At 47.1% G+C, this 25,439-nt stretch overlaps 1 protein-coding gene across 3 annotated transcripts in view; it reads right to left on the reverse strand.

The window, feature by feature from the left end:
- The window catches only part of hhat (hedgehog acyltransferase), a 346,318-nt gene that overhangs the window by 283,260 nt on the left and 37,619 nt on the right, over positions 1-25,439 (reverse strand). The window lies entirely within an intron of this gene.

Consider the following 25,439-nt stretch of genomic DNA (forward strand, 5'->3'; position numbering starts at 1 on the left):
TGCCCCAATAACCCTAGACTTCCTTGTAGATCAAAAATCGGTCTAACACAGCCTTGAATACATTCAGTGACCTAGCTGCCACTGTTCTCTGAGGAAGAGAATTCCAAAGATTTCCCACTCTCTGAGAGAAGAAATTCCTCCTCATCTCCATCTTAAATGGGAGACACTAGTTTTTTTTTTAAACTGTGCCCCCTTGTTCTAGATTCCCCCATGAGGGAAACCATCCTCTTAGCATCGAACCTCAGAGGACAGTTCTTCCATTCTGGAGTCAAAGTCCGGTGGCAGGCAGGAAAATCGATGTGTTTCCCATTGGGCAACGGGACAGCTGAACACAGGCGATCTTCCGCTGGTCAGCTCATTAATTATGCATCAGCAAGGAGCTCAGCAAATCTTGTGGCAGGGCAGACAGGAAGTTATCCACCCCGCCGTTACCTCATGGGGTCCGAGGTCCTGGCACCATATTTATACAGCACCCAGACAGCCATCCGCTAAATGCAGGCCAGGAGCTCTACATTACTCCTCCAGAGTCCTCGCAGCCACAGCTCATACTGGAGAAGCTGGAAAATGTGAGCAACCACATCCCGGGACATATGAGGGTGCCTCCGGCATTACCTTTTGCTCATCTCTAGCTAAGAGCACCGCTGGCGACACATCCATGGTCTAGTCAATGCTCGCGATTGCAGTGTTCCATGTTCACCAGCATCTTGACCTTATAGAGGCCCCACTGCCTCTTGCTGCTCAGGCCCTTGCTCCTCCTCGCCCTGTGCCAACCGGGCCTTCCTTCCCCTCACCTGGATGAGAGCCATTACCAAGGCAGGGTTGCCAGCAGCCTGCATCATTGACGCCTCGGTGAATATGTGAACAATTTGAAGTAATACATTTAGAGAGCATGTACTTTACATGTTTCCTTTCATCTCAAAACTAGCAGGCAATGCTAAGCGCTTCATCTGGCCTCCAATAGACATGGCATCCCCACGCCAACCCTTCCAGATGAAGGACATCCTGGAGGACCAGAGATGGGTGTTCCTCCCATTCATACATGAGTGTATATGAGACATTCCTCTTTGCCCAGGCTGATGACAGCCATGTGCAAGAAGCCTCACACGGGCATTTAACTGCTTATCTCCACTACCCTTGAAACTCTATAGAGACACCATTGTCTTGGCATCATAGAAAACTAACCGCATGATCTCTTGTCAGCCATAACCAATCACCCGGGAGGATGGAGGTATAAAGTCACAAGTTGGCTGCCGTCCAGCAGCCGTGCCCCTTGGAAGCATCCACCTCCCTCCCTCACTTCACCCCTGCCTCTGAATGCAACTGATGGCAAATGGCACAGAATGAATGGCAGCTCCAAACCTTGCTGGGATCTCAAGGTTGATCGGGAACAAACCTGCTGCCGTGCAGGCTTTACCACGGAGAGAACGCAACAGGGCATGGTTGACATCCTGTTGCCTCATAATTACTAGGGCATCCCTTAGTCAGCCACTTGTGCTGACCTCAAACTCCACCCACCTGAAAAGATCATTCTCCTACTTCAAGATATCTCACTGACTGACTAACTGTGTAGTCAAGGTCAGATTTGAAAAATGGTGCAAGTCACTTTCCAAACTTGCTCCAACACTTTTTACCCTCCCCAACAACCCACCAACTTCCTCCATCACCCTTGACCCACCCAATATCACCATTCCACTCCCCTCTATTACCCTTGAACTACTCCCCCCCCCAATACCCTGGACCCTATCACAATCCATCTCCACAGGCCTTCCCTTCCCTCAGAGCTGACATCCATTACCGTCCCCGTGACCACCCTGACCCTGCCCCCTCCTGTTATCCAAGTCACCTATCTAGTCCCCCCGTATCAGACTCCCACCCTGGACCTGCCGTCTTACCGCATCCCACACCCCCCTTTGATTGTGATTGTTCCCTTCTATTACCAGTACCCTGAGTTCACCCTACAGAATCCCACTGTCCACACCATTGACCCCGCCCTCAAAGACACTCCCCACCCCCTTCCCCAGACACTCTACCCCCTCTATCCCAGTAAGCCTGCGTCCCCTGTCCAGCCCTCGCTCCACCCTACCCCCCGCTCTGCCAGCCTTTGCCTGCCTCCCTTGTCCAGCCTTCATGCAGCTTTTGCTACCAGCGTTCAATATCGTTCATCAGGAAGCTCAACCCACCTTTGACCAGCAGCTGGTTGGTGGGCAGCACCAAAAGAAGGCTCACAGGCAAGAAAGTAAGTTGCAGGGAATGGATTTTGGGCAGGTCTCGAAAGAGGGAAGAAATTAAGGGCGGAATCGTCCCAGATTTGCACGAAGTGTAGTACCCGCCAACCTCAATGGCGGCTTAGAAACATGGAAAATATGAGCAGGAATAGGTCATTCAGCCCCTCAAGCCTGCTCTGCCACTCAATATGATCATGGCTGATCCTCTATCTCAATGCCATACTCCCATGCTCTCCCCATACCCCTTGACAACTTTAGAGTCCAGAAATCTATCTATTTCCTTCTTAAATATATTCAGTGACTTGACCTCCAAAGCCTTCTGTGGTAGAGAATTCCATCGGTTCACCACCCTCTGAGTGAAGAAGTTTCTCCTCACCTCAGTGCTAAATGGTCTACCCCGTGTCCTGAGACTGTGCCCTCTTGTTCTAGACTCCCCAGACAGAGGAATTCTCATCGCTGCATCCAGTCTGTCCATCCCTGTCAGAATTTTATGTTTCAATGTAATCTCCTCTCATTCTTCGAAACTCCAGTGAATACAGGCCTATTCGGCCCAAACTCTCCTCATACAACAATCCTGCCATCCCAGGAATCAGTCTGGTGAACCTTCGCTGCACTACCTCAATGGCAAGTATATCCGTTTGTGGTGGCCTAGGCAACTACAGGGAACCCATTTTTAGTGCTAAAAGGGTTAATGGGGAAGTTGAATTATATGCCTAGGCCTAAGAGAAAAACACTGCAGCCTTGAGAACAATGCCATCTTGTCTGACCACAGTTGTAGGGTGAGCCCTGAGACATTCCATTTTGTTCTTTCTCAGGCCAATATAATCAGGATTGTGATAAGCATTTGCGTAAGCACAACATCTGTTGTGCTGGGAATGAAAATTTATTGAAATATGGATTGGTCAGTTAACTTATGCAAATAAGCGGATAGGTTTGTGCAAAATTTACTGACTGGCTGTAAAAATGCTTTTAACAGGTCTGCGTGTATTCTGCTACAAGACTGTACAGTAGTTCTTTTGTGTGCTGTCTCCCTTGTGCACAAGTAATAAATGGGGTTTCTACTTATTAATAATGCCTTGGTGTGATTAATCTCTGACACGTTCTCAGGTAAGGAGACCAGAACTACACACAATACTCCAGGTGTGGTTTCACCAAGGCCCTGCATAGCTCAAGTAAGACATCCTTGCTCCTGTACTCAAGTCTTCTTGCAATTAAGGTCAACCTACCATTTGCCTTCTTAACTGCTTGCTGCACCTGCATGCTTGCTTTCAGTGACTGGTGTACAAACCTGGGGCCCAAGCACTGATCTTTGTGGTACCCAACTAGTCACCGCCTGCCACTCTAAAAAAGACCTGTTTATTTCAATTCTGTTTCCTGGCTGCCAACCAATTCTCAATCCATGCCAACATATTACCCCCAATTCCATGTGCTTTAATTTTATGCACTAACCTCTTTTGTGGGACTTCTCAAAAGCTTTTTGAAAATCCAAATACACCACATCCACTGGTTCTCCCTTATCTATTCTGCTAGTTACGTCCTCAAAAAACTCCAGTAGATTTGTCAAACATGATTTCCCTTCCATTAACCCATGTTGACTTTGTCTAATCCCGTGGATATTTTCTAAGTATCCTGGTATCACATCCTTTATAAGAGATTCAAGCATTTCCCTACTAGTGATGAAGAATTCTATCGTGTTGTGGTCACTGTTCCCTAAAGGACCCCACACAACAAAATGATTAATTAAACCCTTCTCATTGCGCAATACCAAATCTAGGATAGCCTATTTTCTAGTCGGCCCCTTGACTTACTGGTCTAAAAAACCATCTCGTACAAACTCACAGGAATTCATCCGCCACAGTATTATTGCTAATTTGGTTTACCAAATCTATATGTAAAGTCATCCATCATCACTGTAGCACCCTTGTTACATACATCTCTAATTTTCCGTTTAATGCCACCCTCTACCTTAGCACCACTGTTTGGAGCCCTAAAGACAACTCCCACTAATGTTTTCCACCCCTTGTTACTTCTTAGTTCTACCCAGGCTGATTTTATATCTAGATTTTCTGAGCCAATGTCTTCTCTCACTATTGCACTGATTTCATCCTTAACTAATAACGCCACGCCACCTCCTTTTCCTTTTTGCCTGTCCGTCCCAAATATCAAATACCCGTGGACAGTCAGTCCCCAGCCTTGGTCACCCTGCAGCTATGTCTCCATAATCGCAATCTCATCAGGCCCGTTTACATTTATTTGCACTTTGCATTCAGATACAGTGCCTTTAGACTTGTATTTTTAACATTTTTACCCATTTTTTTGTACTATGGCCCTATTTGCTGCCAGCCCTTGTTTCCTCTGCCACTTTTGCTTTCTACTTTTCTGTCTTTTATTCCTATCTTTGTTTCCCTCTCTTGTGTCTCCCCGCTCAGGTTCCCAACCCCCTGCCAATCTAGTTTAAACCCTCCCCCACAGTACAAGCAATGAAGGATATTGGCCCCGGTCCTGCTGGGACGCAACCCATTCAGCTTGTACGGGTCTCATCTTCCCCAGAATTGGTCCCAATGCCTCAGGAATCAAAATCCCTCCCTCCTACACCATCTTTCCAGCCACCCATTCTACTCTCCTATTTCTGATCTCGCTAGCACGTGGCATTGGGAGTAATCCTCAGGTTACTACCTTTGAGGTCCTGCTTTTTGATTTTTTTCCTATCTCCCTATATTCTGCTTTCAGGACCTCAACCCTCTTTTTAACAAATATGGGCCACAACCTCTGGCTGTTCACACTCCTCCTTCAGAACGTCCTGCAGCCACTCAGTAGAATTCTTAACCCTGGCACCAGGGAGGCAACCTACCATCCTGGTGTCACGTCTGTGGTTGCAGAAACGTCTATCTGTTCCCCTTATGATAAAATCCCCTATCATTATTGCTCTCTGGCTCTTTCCCCCCCAACCCCACTCCCCTCTGTGCAGCTAAACCACTCATGGTGCCACGGACTTGGCTCTTGCTGCATTCCCCTGAGAAACCATCTCCCCAGCAGTATCCAAAACGGAAAATCTGATAGAGAGGGAGATGGACCCAGGGGACTCCTGCACTACCTGCCTAGTGCTTTTAAACTCTGGCGATCGCCCATTTCCTTTCTACCTGTGCACTCTTTACCTGTGGTGTGACCACCTCACTGTATCCATGAAGATCTCATCCTTGCAGATGCTCCACAGTGACTCCAGGTGCAGCTCCAGCTCTGAAACATGAATTTCAAGTAGCTGCAGCTGGAGACACTTCCTGCACACATGGTCGCCCTAGACACTGGAAGTCGCCTTGACTTCCCACATCGCACAGGCTTCTCACACTGTATCGTCCCAAACCCGCCGCATTAATTATGCATTCCCGGGAAAAACGCCATTTCCATGGCAGGTTCTCGATTCTCCCGTCATGTCATCACCTCGCTGCTTCATCACGCCACGCGCCACATTTAAAGTACAGCCGCGTGCACACCTCTCAGTGCTTCCAGCCCAAGACTGCTGCAAATAAGACATGGCCCTAAAAGGCAAGAATATTGCAGCCCCCAGGTTTAGTGATGCATCCCTTTAGTAAGCGCCTTTTGGATGCTGTGGAGGCCTGCCGTGATGTCCTTGCCCCCACTCTTGAGGGGCAACAACATTACCACTCTGGCTTGGCAGGCGATGGCAATGGGGATCAGTGCCAATGTTACACAGAAGAGGTTAACCATCCAATGCAGATAGGGGATGAAGGATCTCATCCATGCCTTCAGGGTAAGGCAACCATCTCATCACTCTAAATTCACAAACTCAAGACCATCACACATTCACTGGCATCTCACTCACTGCCAGCTCAAGGGCATCACCTCTCATTTACTCTCACACACACACTCACATCTCCAACTGGACTCATCTCCTCGAAGACTGCCTCCTTAGCCCTTACCATCTTGAGGCCACTTTCACAGATCAACTTGTGCCCCCACACAACCCCTGGGATACCCCCTTTCCTCAGCACAGCCCTCACCCTGCAGCCTGTTCCCTTGCCTAAGGCCTTTTATCCCCCTTCCCCAAGCAGGCCCTAGCCCCGTAGCTGTACAAAGCCACCCCCACCTTATGGCTGGTCTGGTAGGTAGAGACCTGCCCGTGAAGTGCTGTGGTGCTGTCTGCGAAACCTGGCGCTAATGACCGCGAGTGCTGCCCAAAGCAAGGTAGGAAAATAAACCTCGAAGTCCCGAGCGAAGTGCAGCTCACCAGGTGCACATCACTTGTGTGCAGTTGTGAAACACGTCAACAGCGGGCGGACGGTTCAATGTGGGTGACTAGGCCCAATGGGCTAGCCTTAAATAATATGCAGATGTATTACAATGAGGTTCCTGACGTCCGATGGTGGGAACTGTGGCCCGCCATCAACAGACTGAAACCAATTTTTGGCATTATCACCATACTGTCCGCTCACATCGCCAAGCACGCCTGATGCCAGCAGGCACGGACGATTCCACCCCACAACTTGTATTTATATAGCACCTTTCACAACCACAGGACATCCTAAAGCGCTTTACAACGAATTAAGTACTTTTGAGGTGAGGTTACTGTTGTAATGTAAGAAACGTGGCAGCTAATTTATGCATGCACAGCAAACTCTCACAAACAACAATGTGACAATGACCAGAGCATCTGTCTTTGTGAAGTTGATTAAAGGAGAAATATTGGCCAGGGCACTGGGCTTTTTCAAAATAGTGCCTTGGCATCTTTTATCTCCACCTCAGAGGTAGTGGACAGTTTAACATCTCATCCAAAAGAGGCCACCTCCAACTGTGCAGCACTCCGTCAGAACTGTACTCGAGTGTCAGCCTTGATTTTTGTGCTCTAGTCCTGTAGTACATGGAATTTGAACCCACAACTTTTTGATTCAGAGGCAAGAATGCTACCATCTGAGTTATAACTGACACCTAGAAAGCTGGCTGGGAATCCAAGGTATAAACTTGGCTTGCTGGGCCTGGTTTCTAGCACTATGAGGAAAGTAAAAGGAAAAGTACCTGTTTGGGTCTCTTCTGATCCAGGATCCTGTTCTCACTGTCTTCCCATGGCAGGAAAGCCACAATGTCTACCCTACTCAGGCCACAGTTAAAATTGAAGTCAGAGCCTTATGGCGCCACCCTGAACAGCTACCCTTTACTTTCACTCTCTGCTTTATGTCTTGAGGCCAATTAGCAATCCATTCTGTCACTTGTCCCCTAACTTCACATTCTCTAACCTTATCGAAGACCTTTTGAAAATCCAGATAATCCACTACGTTACCACCATCTACTCTCTCTGTTACTTCAAAAAATACAATAAGGTTGGTCAAGCAAGATTTTCCCTTTTGAAATACATACTATTCATTATTACATTTCTCATTTCCAGATGTTCTTCTATTCTTTCCATTTTGGTAAGGATCCCATTATTGCTCCTACCACCTTCCCACTACTGACTGGTCTATAATTCTCTGGACATGTTCTGTCTCCCTTCTTAAATATAGGATTTTCATTATCTATCCACCAGTCGTCTGGCACTATGCCTTTTTCCAATGAAATGAGAGTCATAATACCTCTGTTATTACTTCCCTATATTCTTTTAAAATATGTGGATGCACTCCATCTGGAGTAGGGGTTTTATTGTCTTTAAGTTGTTTAGTTTATTCAATGCATCCCCATTTTTAATTTTAAATGCACTTACTTCATTGCTCAGCTCATCATTCAGTGTCATGTCTGGCTGTGCTATCTCTCTGGTAAATACCGAAGCAAAGTAATTACTTAGCATTTCTGCCATCTCTCTGTCGTAACCTGTGGTAATATCCCTTAGTGGCCCTATTCCCATCACAGCCTTCATTTTTCTTATTGATGTGCCCGTAAAATATTTTACTGTTTTGTTTTATGTTCCTAGATAAATTAACTTCAGAGTTCCACTTTACCTCCCTAATTGTACTTTTGATTCCTCTCCTAATCTCTTTGTATCCTGTCTTATGCACTCGGCTGTCTATGAAGTAAACGTATGCCTCTTTAACTCTCAGCTGATTGCCTTATGTCTTTATTCATCCATGGAGTCTCACTAATTTAGGTTGTTCTTTCCTTTTAGTGGAATATATTTTTGCTGCACTCTGTTAAACATTTAAAAAATATTGAACATTGTTGTTTTTCATTGTACAGGGCACTGGTGAGACATCTGGAGTACTGTGTACAGTTTTTGCTTCCTTATTTGAAAAAGGATATAATTGAGTTAGAAGCAGTTCAGAAAAAGTTCACTCGACTCATTACTGGGATGAAGGTTTTATCTTATGAAGAAAGGTTGAACAGGTTGGGCCTATACGCATTGGAGTTTAGAAGAATGAGAGGTGATCTTATTGAAACATATGAGATCCTGAGGGTATTTGTTTGGGTGGATACCGGGAGGATATTTCCTCTCGTGGGACTAGAACTAGGGGAAAAGTTTTAAAAATAAGAGGTCTGTCTCCATTTTAAGATGGAAATGAGGAGACATTCTTTTCTATCAGAGGGCCATTAGTCTGTGGAATTCTCTTCCCCACAAAGCAGTGGAGGCTGGTTCACTGAATTTATTCAAGGCTGATTTTTGATAGACAAGGGAGTCAAGGGTTATGGGAGGCAGACAAGAATGCGGAGCTGAGACTACAATCAGATCAGCCATGACCCTATTGAATGGCAGAGCAGGCTCATTGGGCCAAATGACCTACTCCTGCTCCTAAGTCTTATATTCCTATGTCCTACAACATTGTTTACCAATATTGCTGCCCATTTTATTTTCCCCAAGTTCTATCCTCAGCCCCTCAAAATCAGCTTTTTGCCAATCTATTAACCTGGTTTTTGTCATACTTATGTCCTTCTCTATCATCTGAAAACATATTATATTATGGTCACTATACATGTTCCTACTTTTATTTCTCGTTTCTGCTCTGGTTCATTCCACATTACCAGATTCAATATCAAACCCTCCCTTGTTGAGCTTTTTACATATTGCATTAGAAAGGAGTCACAGACACATTGTAGGAACGCTTATCCCCTTGACCTGCCTCTTCTGTCCAATTAACATCAGAGAAGTAATCCTCCTTGATTGTTATTCTGTTTTTCACTCAATTCCCATATTTGTCTGCATATTTCTCCGCCACTTCCCTTCCACTATTAGGTGGTCTGTAGACTACACCTATTAGTATGATGGATCCTTCATTATCTTTTAATCACTATCCATGTGGATTCTATTTTTGCCTTGCTGCCATTATGTTATCCAGAATAAGTACTGATAGTCCACCTCCCATTTTTCCCCTCTCTACCTTTTCTAAATACGTTATGCCCTGTAATGTTTAATTCCCAGTCCTGATTTTTCTTAGCCATGTCTCAGTAATCTCTGTGTCTGGTTGCTTCCAGTGCATGATTGCCTCCAGCTCCCCTGTTTAATTAAAACAGTGTCCATTACTACGTATGCATTTTAACAGGATTTTCTCTCACTTTATATTTAACCATCTTTTTAGGCTCCAGTTCTATAAGTCTATTTATTTTCTTTCCATCAACATCCTCCCTTATATTATTCTTTCCTATATTCTCCCGTCCTGTTCTGTTTACATTTAAGCTGTTCTCATTTCTTATAGATCCCTCCCTGCCTTTAACAGCTTAAAACCTTTGCCACTTCCTTATTGGCCCTTTCCGCTAGGGCATGGGTCCTATTCTGGTTCAGACGAAGCCTGTCCTAACAATATATATCCTTCCTGTCCCAGAACTGGTGCCAGTGTCCCATAGAAAGAAACCCCTCTTTTCCGCACCAACCCTTTAGCCATGTGTTAATTCTCCTGATCTGTCCACTCCCATGCCAATTTACACGTGGCTCGGAAATAATCTGGGGATTGTCAACCTTGGGGTTTTGCTTTTTAATTTACAGCCTAACTCCTGCTAATCTTTAAGCAGGGCCTCCCGCCTGTTCCTACCTAGGTTGCTTGTTCCAACATGCACCACAACAACTTGATTATACCCCTCCTTTTCAAAGTTCCTCTCCAGCCAACGCGAGATATCTCTTACCCTGGCACCAGAAAGGCAACACAACACCCTTTGGGATTTGAGATTTTGGCTGCAGAGGATGCTATCTATTCCCCTAATTATTGAGTCCCCTATTACTACCATATTTCTATTCTGCTCTTCCCCATGCTGCATAGACTTCTGATCCACAGTGCCTTGCTCTGCATTGTGGCTGTCCTCCCTGCAGCTTTCTCCTTGTCTCCATAGGTAGCGAGTACATCAAACCTGTTGGACAGGTGATTACATATTTCAATTCATCATCAAATTTTAAACTTTACAGCAGTTTCCCCCTCGTTCTTACCATTCAACACTAGCATTCAGCACAGCATTTAGAAATGATAAAACTGCATAAAAATGAATCTTATACACCAAACTTCAGAATATTAAAAAAATACAGGTAGCGTGCCGCTCTTCAAAAAATTATTGCATTCCATTTAAATTAGATTACTTTCCTCAAGTAAGAATCTTTCATTCGCCAAACTTGATTTTTAAACTTATTACTAATCTGCAAAGTAAGTATTTTTCTTATGGCATTGCTCGATGCAATGCTGTACTGTTCTGGTTGCCTTGGTCAATATTTCATTACCATTTAAATAGCTATATGTTCAGGCATATTTTAGAAAAAGCATGGTGGATATTCAAAATCCTAGAATATTTTTGTTAATCTAATTCTCAATCCGCTTCTTCATATCTCCAAACATAATCCCACAACTCTGAAATGCATTACTTTGGGTAATGTCATAGATTAGATCATTTTCAATTTCATGTAGGATGGAAAAGAAAAATGATTTTTTTTATTCTTCACTGGCAAGTACAATATTTGTTGCTCATCCCTAAGAGAAAGTGGTAGTGAGCCGCCTTCTTGAACTTTTGTTGTCCATCTGCTGTACACTGACAATACTGATAGGAAGACAGTTCCAGAATTTTGACTGAACAACAGTGAAGGAACAGTGACATAAGGCTGGGTTTTCATCCCAGAGGCGGGTAGAGGGAGTCAAGAAATTTCCCGGCTTGGACCGTCCACATCAGGAGACAGTGCCACTAAACGCCGGATTTTTGTTCTGGGGCGGCGGGGGGGAGGGGGCACAGATGATAACAGGAGCTGGGCCCGGTGCCCCCAAAAAGAATTCGGAGGCAGCCACACAAGCTGCCAGGTGCTGAGGCAGGCTGTTTAAAAGGCCTACCTCAGTTGCTGCAACTTGTCCCAGTTGCAATAATGACAGCAAAACAAAGAACTGTCCTCTAGCCCTCACCCCTTACCCTATACACTCCCTATGCCCCATCCATGCCAACTCATGACCACCACACTACCCCCATGGCCCCTCGTACCCTCCATGTCAATCTGTGGCACTTCCATTCCTATTCACTACTGTGCACTTTATACAGAACCAATGAACCCTATATTAACAATAGGATGTGTGAAAGTTTTATAAATCATTCATAACCTTCTACTTTCTTTAAAAAAAACTGTTTTAAACTGCAGTCCTATGGAAGTACCAATCTTCAAGAGCCTTTAAAGTATCAACAGCAGAAAGTACAAGCACTTGAAACCTCTTTATCTTGTGTAAATAAACATAGAGCAATTGACAGAATAGATCACAGAGCAAGAGCTGTCAAACAAGCAATATTTTTCCTGGAGCTGTTTCAACAGGTTAATGGATGACTAGGCTCTCAGCCAAGCCTCATTGTGCATTCTTGGCCGAGTTTTATTGGTTCTGTACAGAGTGTATAGTGGGTAAATGGGAATGGAAGTGACATAGTTTGGCATGGAGGATACAAGGTGCCACAGGGGGTGGGTGGGAGGCATAGCTCGGCATGGAGAGCATGTGCAAGACCTTTTGAACTTACCTTTCAAAAGGTTCCCTCACCCAGACTATGGTTCACTGTGAGCGGCTGTGTACCACAAGTCCTTTAAAAACTGGCCCGACTCAATGAATATTGGAGGAACTAGGAGATGCCTATCCCCATTATGGAGCTGGCCAAGTGAGGAATGCAGGGTGTGGGATCGCACCAGCCCACTCCCTGAACCCACACTGCTGAAAATTGGAGGTGCTGGGAATAGGGTTGAGGATCCCGGAATCGAGTTCTGGCCACCATTTTTACACAACCAGAGTCCCCTCCACATCCGTGAAAATCCACCTCATGATTCCAAGTCCAGGGAGGTCTTGTGGTGCAATGATAGTGTCCCTACATCTGACCTGAAGCTCCAGGTTCAAGTTGCATTTCAGGACTTGGTGGCCATGCAACGTGCATTCATAATGTTGCCAAATCATCTCAGTTCCAGGACATCACTGCAGGAGTTCTTCAGTATAGTGTCCAAGGCCCAACGATCTTCAGCTGCTTCATCAATGACCTTCCTTCCATCATAAAGTCAGAAGTGGGGATGTTCACTGATGATTGCACAATGTTCAGCACCATTCGCAACTGCTCAGACAATAAAGCAGTCCATGTCCAAATGCAACAAGGTGTGGACAATATCCAGGCTTGGGCTGACAAGTGGTGAGTAACGTTCGCGTCACACAAGTGCCAGGCAATGACCATTTCCAACAAGAGAGAATCTAACCATCGCCCCTTGACATTCAGTGGCATTACCATCACTGAATCCCCCACTATCAACATCCTGGGGGTTACCATTGATCAGAAACTGACAGGACTAGCCATATCAATACTGTGGCTACAAGAGCAGGTCAGAGGCTAGGAATCCTGTGGTGAGTAACTCACCTCCTGACTCCCCAAAGCCTGTCTACCATCTACAAGTCACAAGTCAGGAGTGTGATGGAATACTCTCTGCTTGCCAAGAAGCTTGACATCATCCAGGTCGAAACAGCCTGCTTGATTGGCACCCCCTTCACATTCACTCCCTCCTCCACCAACGAATAGTGGCAGCAGTGTGTACCATCTACAAGATGCACTGCAGAAATCAACCAAGGCTCCTCAGGCAGCACCTTCCAAACCTACGACCACTACCATCTAGAAGGATAAGGGCAGTATATACATGGGGGCACCACCACCTGAAAGTTCCTACCCAAGCCACTCACCATCTTGACTTGGAAATATATCGCCGTTCCTTCACTGTCACTGGGTCAAAATCCTGGAACTCTCTCCCTAATGGCAATGTACGTGTACCTACACCACAGGGACTGCAGCGGTTTAAGAAGGCAGCTCACTACCACCTTCTCAAAGGCAATTAGGGATGCGCAATAAATGCTGGCCTAGCCAGCAATGCCCACATCCTGTAAATGAATAGAAAAATACTAGTTGATTGTCAGCTCGTAAATCCTTCCAATATGGCAGGTAGTAAGAGTGGGAGAGTTTCCTGGTCAGCCATACTGCAGAACGTTAAATTACTGCAGTACTTTGCATGCACAATCATGGGCCAATCGGGTCAAAGTCCATGGTCACTAACATCTCTTAGGGCATGGTGCCTGGAGGAGGAGGAGTTCTAAGTCAGAATAGTTTGTAACTGGGAGAGGATCTTGCAGGTGGTGACATTCCCATACGTTTGCTGTGCACGTGTCCATCTACGTGGTAGAGGCCGTGGGTTTGGAATGTGCTGAACAAACTAAGCCTAACAAACGTATAAGGAGCTTGCAAGCTAAACATATGGAGATCAAGTGTCTTCTAGTTATATCAGCACAATCCAGGCTGAAGCAGCACAGAAGGTCAGGGAATTTTAAATATCATTTACACCTAAAACCTTTTACGCCGGTGATTTATGCAATCTTTAATGCTGTTGCAAGATTCAGTTCACCTGCATCAGACCCAGCCCACCAAATATGCCAAGCCGCTGGCACGCCGATATGTTTCACGACAGTATACATAAGTTGTGCACTTGGCAGGCTGCACTTTGAGGGGAACTTGGAGATGAGTGCACAGTAACATTGCAAGGCACTCGCTCAGTTTGCCTGATGGACTTCAAGCTTGAGGCGTGTTTGGCGAGGGCTAGGGCTGCCCTCTGGTTGAAGGTAGTGCACAAGCATGTGCGGGGGGGTGCTTGGGGGTGGGGGGGGGTGGAGAGAGGTGGAGGTGGTGACCGGCCACACATTAAGAAAACCTTCTATAAAGTGACCATGCCTCTGCAGCTGAGACAGATCAGATGCAGCCACATTGACATACGTTAGAGTCGGGCCTCTGGCTTATTTGCCCACTCAAGCAACGCAGAGGCATCAAAATGCCACCAAATGCTCCAGAGCTTTTCACCACTTGGGCACAGACTGCAAATTAATGAGCATTTAAGTTGACTGCAGAACAGTTGGACAACTGGGCAAGTTGTACAATCTCCTTGCTAAAGCTGGCCATAGAGCAGTCACTGTTGGAGGCGCACACAGTCCCTTGTAATGTCATCATCCCAGTTTGGACCCGTCTCTCCCATGGTTCAAGCTAACAGTGCAGCCATGCAGTGTGGGTTTAGGAATATGCCTGAGCTGAGAGCACAGAATGCAGTCCAATGGGGAAAGCTGTTACCAATCGGTCAAGTGGAGAGGGGCGGACGAGGTTGGGGTTTCGGGCAGCCATGCAGCACACTAAACTCTGGCCATCCAAGCGGGAGCCATCACTCTCCAGGATGCATTAAGGGGTCTTCAGACTCAACCAAGAGAGGGTCTTAGTATACCCAAGCTAACCCATGCATCCCTCTTTCAACCAGCAAAAGGAGTACGTCAGGAGCATGGAGCCTGGTGACCTAGCTGTATGCCTCATGGTATAAAGAGAGCTAAGACGATGGAGAAGAGAGCGACAGAGGCGCCTGGCTGCGCAGAGGTAAGAGCAGCACTGTCAGGAAGAAGGGGCAGCTGGGGCTCCCGCACACACTGCTGAACAGCCACAGCGAGCCATTGTTGGTCAGTGCCTAGCTGGATGCAGGGTCTATAGACTTTACCTTTTATTCCTGCAGATGACCAAGAACCAGTGTTGTCAAAGGCTGCGCATGTCTAGGGAACTGGTTGGTCACACCTGCCAGCTACTGCAGGATTTGGCGCCATTGGGACATGGAGGGCATCCACTGCCAGTGGTCATGAAAGTGACCGCAGTGCTCAATTTTTATGTCAGTGGCTCCTTTCATAGCTCCACAGGTGACCTTTATGGGATATCATCAGCCTCCACCCACAAATGCATCCATGAGGTCACGGATGCCATCTTCGCAAGGGAACACAACTTTGTGCATTTCGTCCGAGACCAGGAAAGTCAGGATTCAAGAGTGAATGAATTTGCCCAGGTCTCGGGTTTCCTACTGGCGCAGGGTGCGATGAACTGCACTCATGTGGTGCTCAGATCTCCCTCACAACAAGGGGTCAACTATGTCAACTGCAAGGGCTTCCATTCGCTGAATGTGCAGCTGGTGTGTGACCACCACAAACGCATCCTGCAGATCTGCGCATGGTTTCCAAGAAGTGTCCTCAACTCCTACATTCTTAGTCAGTTACAGATCCCTGACGTCTTCCAGGGTTCCCAGGGGCTGCAGGTTTGGCTCCCAAGAGACAAGGGCTACCCACAGAGTGATGACACCTGTGCGGCTGCCTCAGGCTGCAGTAGAGCGAAGGTATAACGAAGCTCATGCTGCAACTCACAACTTGGTGGAGCAAACCATCGGGATGCTGAAAATGAGGCTCCGGTGCCTGGACCAGTCTGGTGGAGCCCTGCAATATAATCCACAGAAGGTGTCACGCATCATTGTTGCCTGGTCTATCCTTTACGACCTGGTGCTGCAGTGGGGAGGAACCGGCTGAGGAGGAGATGGAGGAGCTGGAGGTCTCCTCCAATGAGGAGGACGATGATGGTGAGGAAGTACTCGAAAGCGAAAATGACAGCGATGAGGCCATTGCACTGGTCAGATGAGGCAGGCGCGCTTGGGAGGCCCTCATAGATGCTAGATTTGTGGAGGATGATGACGACGAGGCACCGGAGCCTCATTTTCAGCATCCCGATAAGACATCATAAATCCTCACGTTGCACCTATGGACGTTTGACTCCAGTCTGGCTTATGGTAGTGCACATACCCTCTGTGATAATGCTCCTGTCTTGGATACACAGTGGAGGTCCTAATAGTCGCTCGATTGCAGGAGGATGATGACAACATGCAGTGAGGACACTCCTTTGGTCTTCACATAGCCTCTGAAAATGTCTGACCCCTGTCTGTCCGAGGGCAGCTTGCTTGCGCTGCGATCAGGGTCACATCATGGAGATGCAGCCATGAAACTTTAAAAGCACCTGGTCCTTTGTCCGCCCTCAGCACCTGACCGCTTCAGGAGCACAGCGTCACTGGTCACAGATGCTGAAGAGATGGGGCCCAGCTCCATTTTGAAAGGTGCTGAAAGCACACAGAGAGAATGACGGAATGATGAAGCGGTGAGATTATGGCATGGCAGGCGAATGATAGCCGGCCCGCCATGGAAACGGCTTGTGTCCCGAGAATGCGTTATTAATGCGGCAGGTTTGGTACAAAACTTTGATTTACCCACTCACTTCCATACTTAGCGCAAATCTGGGAAGATTCCGCCCAAAGTTTTAAAAGTTTTGATTAAAACATCTCCCTTTCATTTCTTTTTGTAATTGCCTTAATTTATCCTCTTGTTACCATCTTGATGACCAGCAGAGAAAAAGTGAAACGAATGCTGAGACGTCATCACCCCAACACAGCTTGTCCAGCTGCACAATACCAGATATGCATAAATGTGTAGTTTCGATCCACTTAATTTTGGAGTCTCAGGTATTATTTCTTCAGCCCATTCATTGGGCAGAATCTTCCCAGGTAGCAGGTGGGTAGAACAACATTTTACCCACCGGCTGCGATGACAGGTTTACACGCCGTATCGTCCAAACCAACCACATTATTTATGCACACCCAGGAAACATGCTGTTTCCATGGCAGGCAGGCTCTCATTCACCCGCGCGCCATCAGCCCCCCACACCATTGCATCATGTCGGGTGCCATATTTAAAGTCCAGCCACAGAGACATATCTCAGTGCTTCCAGGCCACCACCATTGCACAAAAGACATTGCTCTGAAACTGAAGAAGTCTGCAGCCCCCAAGTTCAGCGATGTGTCCCTCAAGCGCCTTTTAGATGCCGTGGAGGCCTGCCAGGGTGTCCTCTACCTCCACTCTGGCTGAAGGATGGGCAGCAACAGCACTAACCTGGCTTGGGAGGCGGTGGCAGTGGTGGTCAGTGCCAATGCCCTTCAAAAGAAGGACAGCCACCCAGTGCCAGAAGAGAATGAATGTTCTCCTCCGTTCCGCCAGGGTAAGTCACTCTTCTCATCACTCTCAACTCTCACATTTACAAACCCATCACACATTCACAGAGCCCTCATTCACTGCTGGTTCAAGGGACATCACCATTCACTGTCTCACACTCACCGTCATTGTCCTCAGCCTGCCCATGGGACCACTCACCACCCACACATGCCAGGCACACATCATCTAGCCTGGCAGGAGTCCTGCTTACATTCACTCCATTTCTATTCATGGAGGGCAAGCTGGCGCACAAGAGGGAGAGGTCGCAAGCCGATGGAGGAATGCCTGAAATCAAGGTCCTCATGGACTTTAAAAACAAAGTCATCCAGCTGGCCATCAAGGATCGGGGCTGATCCTGTGCCAATGGTGAGGTCGACGGTGCTCTACCAAGTGAGGATCCAGCAGTGCAACATCCATCAGACAACCATGCTGTGAGTGATGTGTCCTGTTTCATAGGACACTGCCATGCACTAATTATCTCTCCTTGCTTTTGCAGGTACATCTGGGAAACCGCCGACAGAGTCCACGACACAAGGCCTCCAATCAAGCCCCATAGAAACCTCCGAAGAGGAATCTGGAGGCACCCTCCCTTAAGTCCCGTCACAGCACTCACCCACACCCTCCACCAGGGGAGAGACACACACCACGGTGAGACTTAGCTTTACAATAGCCCCGAGATCACAATCTGGTGAGCACATCGCACTTTCTGATCCACAGCAGGCGGAGGCAGGGACTTCCCAGGTTTCTGGCATTTGGAGGACTACTGGAGGCCAGAACTTTGCTGAGTCAGTGTCAGATGACGAGCCTCAGGACCCGGTCATGTCACAGTTGCTGGAGCTGCAAAGGCAGGCTCAGGAACATCTGCTGCACTGCTCAGATTACAAGGCATGATGGAGGCGTCCGTCTGCCTTCATTCTGAGGTGATAGCACCGGATGCCAACGCACCGAGGTCAACACTAGTAGGGTGGCAGCCGCCATGGGGACTTTAGTCCAGGGCTTCGTTCCTGCACTGCTGCGTGGGCTCAACTACATTGCTAACACCATAGTTGGCCTCCAACAGTGTGTACGCCAGAGGGGTGCCGGGCAGCTCAATCTCACTCCAGCTACCCCTAATCCTCAAGGGGTCAGCTTGGGGCCCCCCGACGCCCATTGGGAGGAGGATCAGCAAGTGCACACTCTGGGCCCATCCATCCAGGTGACTCCAAGAGTGTCCAGCCCATCTGACTCCCCTCTTCCTGTGACCTCAACAGCTCCAGCTCCACTGGCTGAGGAGATTGCCACTGCCACACAGCAGGAACCCAAAAGCAGGCCGTGACCCTCCGTGTCTCGCCCCTCCAGAGGACGCCTACCAAAGTCAGCACAGACAGGGCGTCGCAGTCAGTAGGCTGCTTCCACCTCTGCTGTGGATGTCCGGGGAGCACCAAGGTGTAGCGGCAGGGTTAGGAAAGTTACGGAGAATTAGTTGCACAACCTGGGCACAGGTGTTAGTCATTTGTACATACTGTTCACTATTGTCAATAAACTCCCATGAATGTCTCCCTGCCTACAGCCCCTTGTTCTGATCCACAGTGCTCTTGTCACTCAGATGAGAAACCTTTCTGCACAAGATAAAGGAAGATGTCTCAGTCCAGGGCCTCTTCCCTGTGCTCTGTGAAGCCTTCAGACCAAAGTGATGGTCCATCCTCACACTACCCGGACATATCAGTGATGCCTGCACTTTGGCAGTGCTTGTCATTGCTGCCAGAATGTAGTGGGCAGGCACCACAGAGTTCTGTCATTCTTTCATTGTGCTCTCAGCACCTTTAAGGAGGGGCTGGCCCCCACCTCTTCAGCATCTGTGGCCACTGATGCTGTGCTCCTGAAGGGCTCAGGTGAAGAAGGCAAAGGATCAGATGTTTCTAATGTTTCATGGCTGCCTCTCTATGATATGACCCTGAGCACAGAGTGCAAGTGATCTGCACTCGGCCAGAGAGGAGTCAGACATTCTCAGAGGCTATGTGAAGATTTATGGAGTGTCCTCACTGAATATTGTCACCATCCTCTGGCAACCGAGCAACTATTAGGGCCTCCACGGTGTCTCCATGACTGGAGCATTCTCACAGAGGGTACTCATGCTGCCATAAGCCAAACTGGAGTTAACTGTTGACAGATGCAATGTGAGGATCTATGCGGTCACCTCACTGTGTGTCATCATCATCCTCCACAAATCTAACAGCAATGAGGCCCTCCCGAGTACGCCTTCCTTGTCTAGCCAGGGCGAGGGTCTCATCCCCATCATCTTCGCCTCCAAGGGCCACCTCACGCCCATCGGCATCCTCCTCATCGGAAAAGACGTGCAGCTCCTCCATCTCATCCTCAGCCAGCACGTCTCCCCATTGGAGTGCCAGGTTGTAAAAGGCACAGCAGACAACGACAATGCGTGATACCGTCTGCGGACTCTATTGCAGGGCTCCATCAGGTCGGTCCAGGCACCGGAACCTCATCTTCAGCATCCTGATGGTCTGCTCCACCAAGTTGCGAACTGCAGCAAGAGCCTCATTACACTGTCGCTCTGCTGCAGTCTGAGGCCACTGCATGGCTGACATCAGCCACGGCCTCTGCGGGTAGCCCTTGTCACTGAGGAGCCATCCCTGCAGCTTCTGTGAACCCTGGAAGATCCAGGGATCTATGACCGACTGAGGATGTAGGTGTCGTGCACAATCCCTAGAAACCATGCACAGACCTGCAGGATGCGTTTCTGGTGATCGTACGCCAACTGCACATTCAACAAATGGAAGCCCTTGTGGTTGATGTTGTCTACAGTGTGTTGCGACAGAGATCTGAGTGTCACATGAGTGCAGTCAATCACACCCTGCACCTGTGGGAAACCCAAGATCTGGGTGAATCCAATCGTTCTTGCATCCTGGCTGTCTTGGTCCCGGGCAAAATGCACAAAGTTGTGTGCCCTCACAAACATGGCATCCGTGACCTCATGGATGCATTTGTGAGTGGAGGCTTGTGAGACCCCTGAAAGGAGCCACTGGTGTAGAAATTGAGCGCCATGGTCACTTTCACGGCCACTGGCAAGGCATACACTCCATGTCCCCGTGGCGCCAAATCTTGCAGTAGTTGGCAAATGTGACCGACCAGTTCCCTAGACATGCACGGTCTTCGGCGGCACTGGTTCTCGGTCATCTGTAGGAATGAAAGGCGGAGTCCATAGACCTAGGGTGTCGCTAGGCGCCAGCCTGCGACAGCTCACTGTAGCTCTTGAGCGGCGTGTGCGGGCGCCCCAGCCGCCCCTTCTTCCTCAGGTTGCTGCTCCTGCCTCTGCACAGCCAGGCACCTCAGTCGCTCTCTCCTCCATCGTCTTCGCGCTCTGTAGGCCATCAGGCACACAGCTGGTTTACCAGGCTCCATGATCCTGATGTACTCCTCCTGCAGGATGAAAAAGAGAGACACATGGTTAGCATGGGTGTACTGAGAACCTGTCCTGGTTAAGTGTGATGGCCCCTTAATGCTGCCTGGAAAGTGCTGGCCACACTTGGATGGCCAGAGATTAGTGCGCTGCATGTCTGCCCCGTTAGCTTGAACCATGCAGGAGAGTAGTCCAGACCAGGATGCTGACATTGCAAGGGGCTATGAGCGCCTCCAGCAGTGACTGCTCCATGGCCAGCTTTAGTGAGGAGATTGTACAACATGTGCAGTCATCCAACTGTTCTGCAGTCCACTAAAATGCTCATGAATTTGCAATCTGTGCTTGGGGAAAAGCTCTGGAGCACTTGGTGGCACTTTGATGCCTCTGCGTTGTTTGAGTGGGCAGATAAGCTAGGAGCCCAACCCCAATCATATCAATGTGGATGTGCTTGAACTGTCTCAACTGCAGAGGAATGGTCACTTTGTACAGGATTCCCTAATGCGTGGCCACTTCCCTTGTCCACCATACCCCTCCAACTCGAATGCTTGTGCGCCATATTCAACAGTAGGGCTGCCCTTGCACCCCCCTACCCCACCACCAGTCGCCTCAACAGCAGGGCTGCCTTTAACCCCCATCCCCGCCACGAGACACCTCAATGGCAGGACTGCCCTTAACCCTGACTCCCCAATGCTCTTGAATATTGAAGTCCAACAGGCGGCCCTGGCAAGCATTGCACAACATTACTGTGCACTCAGCTCCGAGTTCCCCTCAAAGTGCAGGCCACCAAGCACACGCCTTTTATGTGCTGTTGTGAAACACATCGGCATGCTTTCCTGCTGACGTGGACGGACGATCCAACAAGGGGGGACGATTCTGGCAGGCTGGCCTGTTAATAATATGCTGATGTATTACAATGAGGTTCCCAACAACCAATGGCGGGAAAAGTGGCCTGCCATCAGCAGGCTGAGCAGTCGATCGCGAACTGGATTCCCGCCAGCATAAAACCGATTGCGTCATATTGTCTGCTCACGCCACTGATCACGCCCGATGCCAGTGGGCATGGAAAATTCCGCCCATTGTTTAACTAAATTTTTTTTTCCTGATGGCTGGGATGCTTATTCTATCCCCCCCCTTTAAAGTTGATGCTTTCCTGGTTTCCAACGCACCACTCCCAGATTTTGCCCTCTACCATTCCCTCTAAATTTTGCTTCCTTCATTTCCCCAAATGTTGCTTCTAGTAGAGTCTTTCTGCTTTTTGAAGTGATTCTGGTCTCTATTCTCAAAAGAGTTCCCCATCTACAGTATACAAAGTTCAGAATCTCTCCCCTTAGCAGCAGCTGCAGCACCGATGGGAGAAGGGCCCAGACCACACTGATTTGCTAGTCATCATTGTGTTACGATCCAGGACAAGACTAATAACTTTTTAATTAAAGAAGAAACCTGAAATCCCAGTTATTTACTGAAAGAATTAAGTCACAAGATTCCATGGTTTAAAACCACATCATTTTTTACTATACAAGAGTCAAATAAAGCATCTAATAAATACAATCTTACATAACCTCCTATACTCTAAAACCCAGAATCAACATACATTAAACATGAATTCACAGGCAAATTGAAGTAGATTATAAACCATAAATTACACATTAAATGGCAGATACAACTAAGACAGGTCTTGGCTCAGCAGTCCATCCAGCATTGCAGCTCATCAATCTCAGTTGCAAAAGTTCTTCAAACCTCTGTCTTCCTCACAAATAATTCAGCTCCTCTCTTTCTAGGAGCTAAATTGATCCCCAGCAAACAACAGAGCACAACCAACCTGAGTTCCAAAGGCACAGTCTTCACCACAAATCGCATACATCTGCAGAATCTCCTCAACTCAGTCTGGATAACGTGGATCCACCATCATTATTTTCAAGTAACAGAAACAGCTGCAGCTACCTTCATATTTGTTTATTCTCAGCTTCTGGATCTAGCCTCTGTCTTCTCCAGCATGCCTACACTGTACTACTGGACTCATCAACTTCTACTGAGCTTGATCTGTGTCCTTATATATCTTTCAACCAGGTTCCATGTCCCTAGAAGTTTTGGTTTCCAATCACAGTTTCAGTTTTTGTTTCCTTAGAAACTGGGAGGGTCAGTTTCCCTTTCTCTTTGCTCTTCTCAGTTAGGGTTCGTCTCAAAAAAAATACAAGCTTTGAAACTACAGATTCCATCACAATTGACCCCAAAACGTTGGCAAAAGCCATGCAAATACCATTCTTTCATTACAGCCTTAACAAAACATGCTCTTTCCTTTTATCATAGTGACCCACTTCCATAAATAAAGGCCAATGAAGATCAAGAGCCAGATTCAAGATGGAGAATCCATGCTGTCAAAAGAACATGCTAAGCTTTGTCATCTGTGGCAGTTTCAATGAAAGACAAAGAGCAAAGTTTCATTCAAGGTTTCATTACCTCTGTACTATATAGGTTGCTTCTGATGGAATTCTGCTATCAGAAATGCAGTATCAGAATGTCAGGCAGGTTTACTGGCAACTGAATTATGCTCAGACTCTTGATCAACCTAATTATATGTGATGCAACTCTTCAAGAAATCACCACCTACAATGCAGCATGTGTAAATTATTTAATTCATTTCCTACTTTCTTTGCTACAAGAAATTGAGGCATATTTCAGTTCCTCTGCCTTGATATAAGCTTGCTATTCAGATCTTTACACCAAGATTTTTGAACACAGATGGTTCATAATGATCTTGCAATTAGTATGCTTGTGTTTAACCTTATTTTACAATGATAAAAATAGTTTAAGATAGGCATTTTTAATCATATCCTAACACCATTCTAACTTCATGTATCTTATTGTGGCCTGCCTTTCTCCATTTCAGAAATATTGCCCATTTTCAATTCCCAACATATGCTCTTACTTGCTAGTAATGCTACTCAATTGAAATTGTCTCATTAGGAATTTGCACTTTCTGGTCTTCAATTATGGACAAAAACAGCAGTAAATTCCACGTATTCCTTATTTTATGATGTATTGCTGTGGTGTGCATTAAGCGTTAGAAGTCTCCATTATTTTTGTTAATTGCTTTATATTAAAATCAGTTTGCTAAATTCATTGTGCCTCTTTTCTACCAACTCCTCATCCTACAGTTTCTTCAACTTGACTATCAGTTGTCCTAGCTCCAAAACCTTCCATGTTAGTGGCCACAGCTTCAGCTCTTAAAGTAAGCAGATGACTTACCACCTGTTCTTTTCCTCTCATTTTGAGCTGCTGGCCATGCTATATAACTCTTTTACAGTTTTTGTTTCTGCTCAGGCTAGCCAGGGCAGGATTCACTTGCTTTCAAACCTAGGTGATGAGTACCTTTTTCTTCAATATGTTGAGGGCAAAATTCAATAGCCCTCGAAAACAGGCACAGAGATCACGATGCACGACTGCGTGCTAAATGATTGATGATTGCTGCATGCAATCAGTGCTAAATACGCTGTTGAGTGGCTGCATGCTTCAGAAGCAGTTCCAAATTTGAGCAATGCTAGCCTGCACTATTTAAAGCCAGCCTGCAACCATTAATAGGGAGGTGCATTCTGACTGGAACATACGTTGGAACTCTTTGTGGAAGAGAGTCTGAGCAGGAAGAAATGCCAACTATGGTGCAACAGGGGAGAGTGTGTACTCCAAGGTTCTCTGACATTAAACTGAGAGCTTTGTTGGAGGAGTGGAGAAGAAGAGGGATGTGATCCACCCACACAGCATCACGAGGTCATGAGACAAGTCTTGCGAAGACAGACAATGGGATCAGATAGCCATGGCAGGCAATGACCTAATGGCCTGGATGCAATGCTGCAAAAAGTTCAATAATCTCACATGAGTGATCAAGGTCAGTGAGTATATCTTCAAATGCTATATCCCATCAAGTACACCACTGATCTCTCACACTGCTCAGTGCACCATCATTCACGTGTAATAATCTCTATCAATCACGATTCATACCTAAAATTCATAGCTTCACTTCACCCTTGCACATTTAGCACTGCTGCAAGCCTCACATTCACATCTCAAAGCTTGCATTATGACAGCCATATCACTCAAACACACTGCACCACATACACTGACACACTTCCCTCTCTCTTGCAGGATAAAGTGGTGTATAACCTGAGGCAGTAGCACCTAACCATCAGGGGATGGGTATGGCTGCATGCCCTCAGCCCCATGGAGGAGACGGTGATTGTCATCACAGGAACAAGCGGTCGCTGAGGTTGTAGTTAACTGCAGGGCTCAAAACATCGAACATGACAGTATCTTCATACCTAATCTTCCTCTCATATCCCACAATCTCTTCTGATTGACAAACTGTAGATAGTGTAAGCATGCCATTCTTCTTACTCCCACCCTTCCCTCACCACGACCTTACCCTTATGGTTCTGTACATCCACTGCGGTTAAAGAAATAAATTTGTTTCTCATATTCCACAGTTGCATAAATAAACTACCTCTACATTTAATGTGCTGCAGTTACAGATACGTGAACCCC

Source organism: Cetorhinus maximus, chromosome 14 (assembly GCF_964194155.1).
Source record: "Cetorhinus maximus chromosome 14, sCetMax3.hap1.1, whole genome shotgun sequence".
In the NCBI taxonomy this organism is placed as follows: Eukaryota; Metazoa; Chordata; class Chondrichthyes; order Lamniformes; family Cetorhinidae; genus Cetorhinus; species Cetorhinus maximus.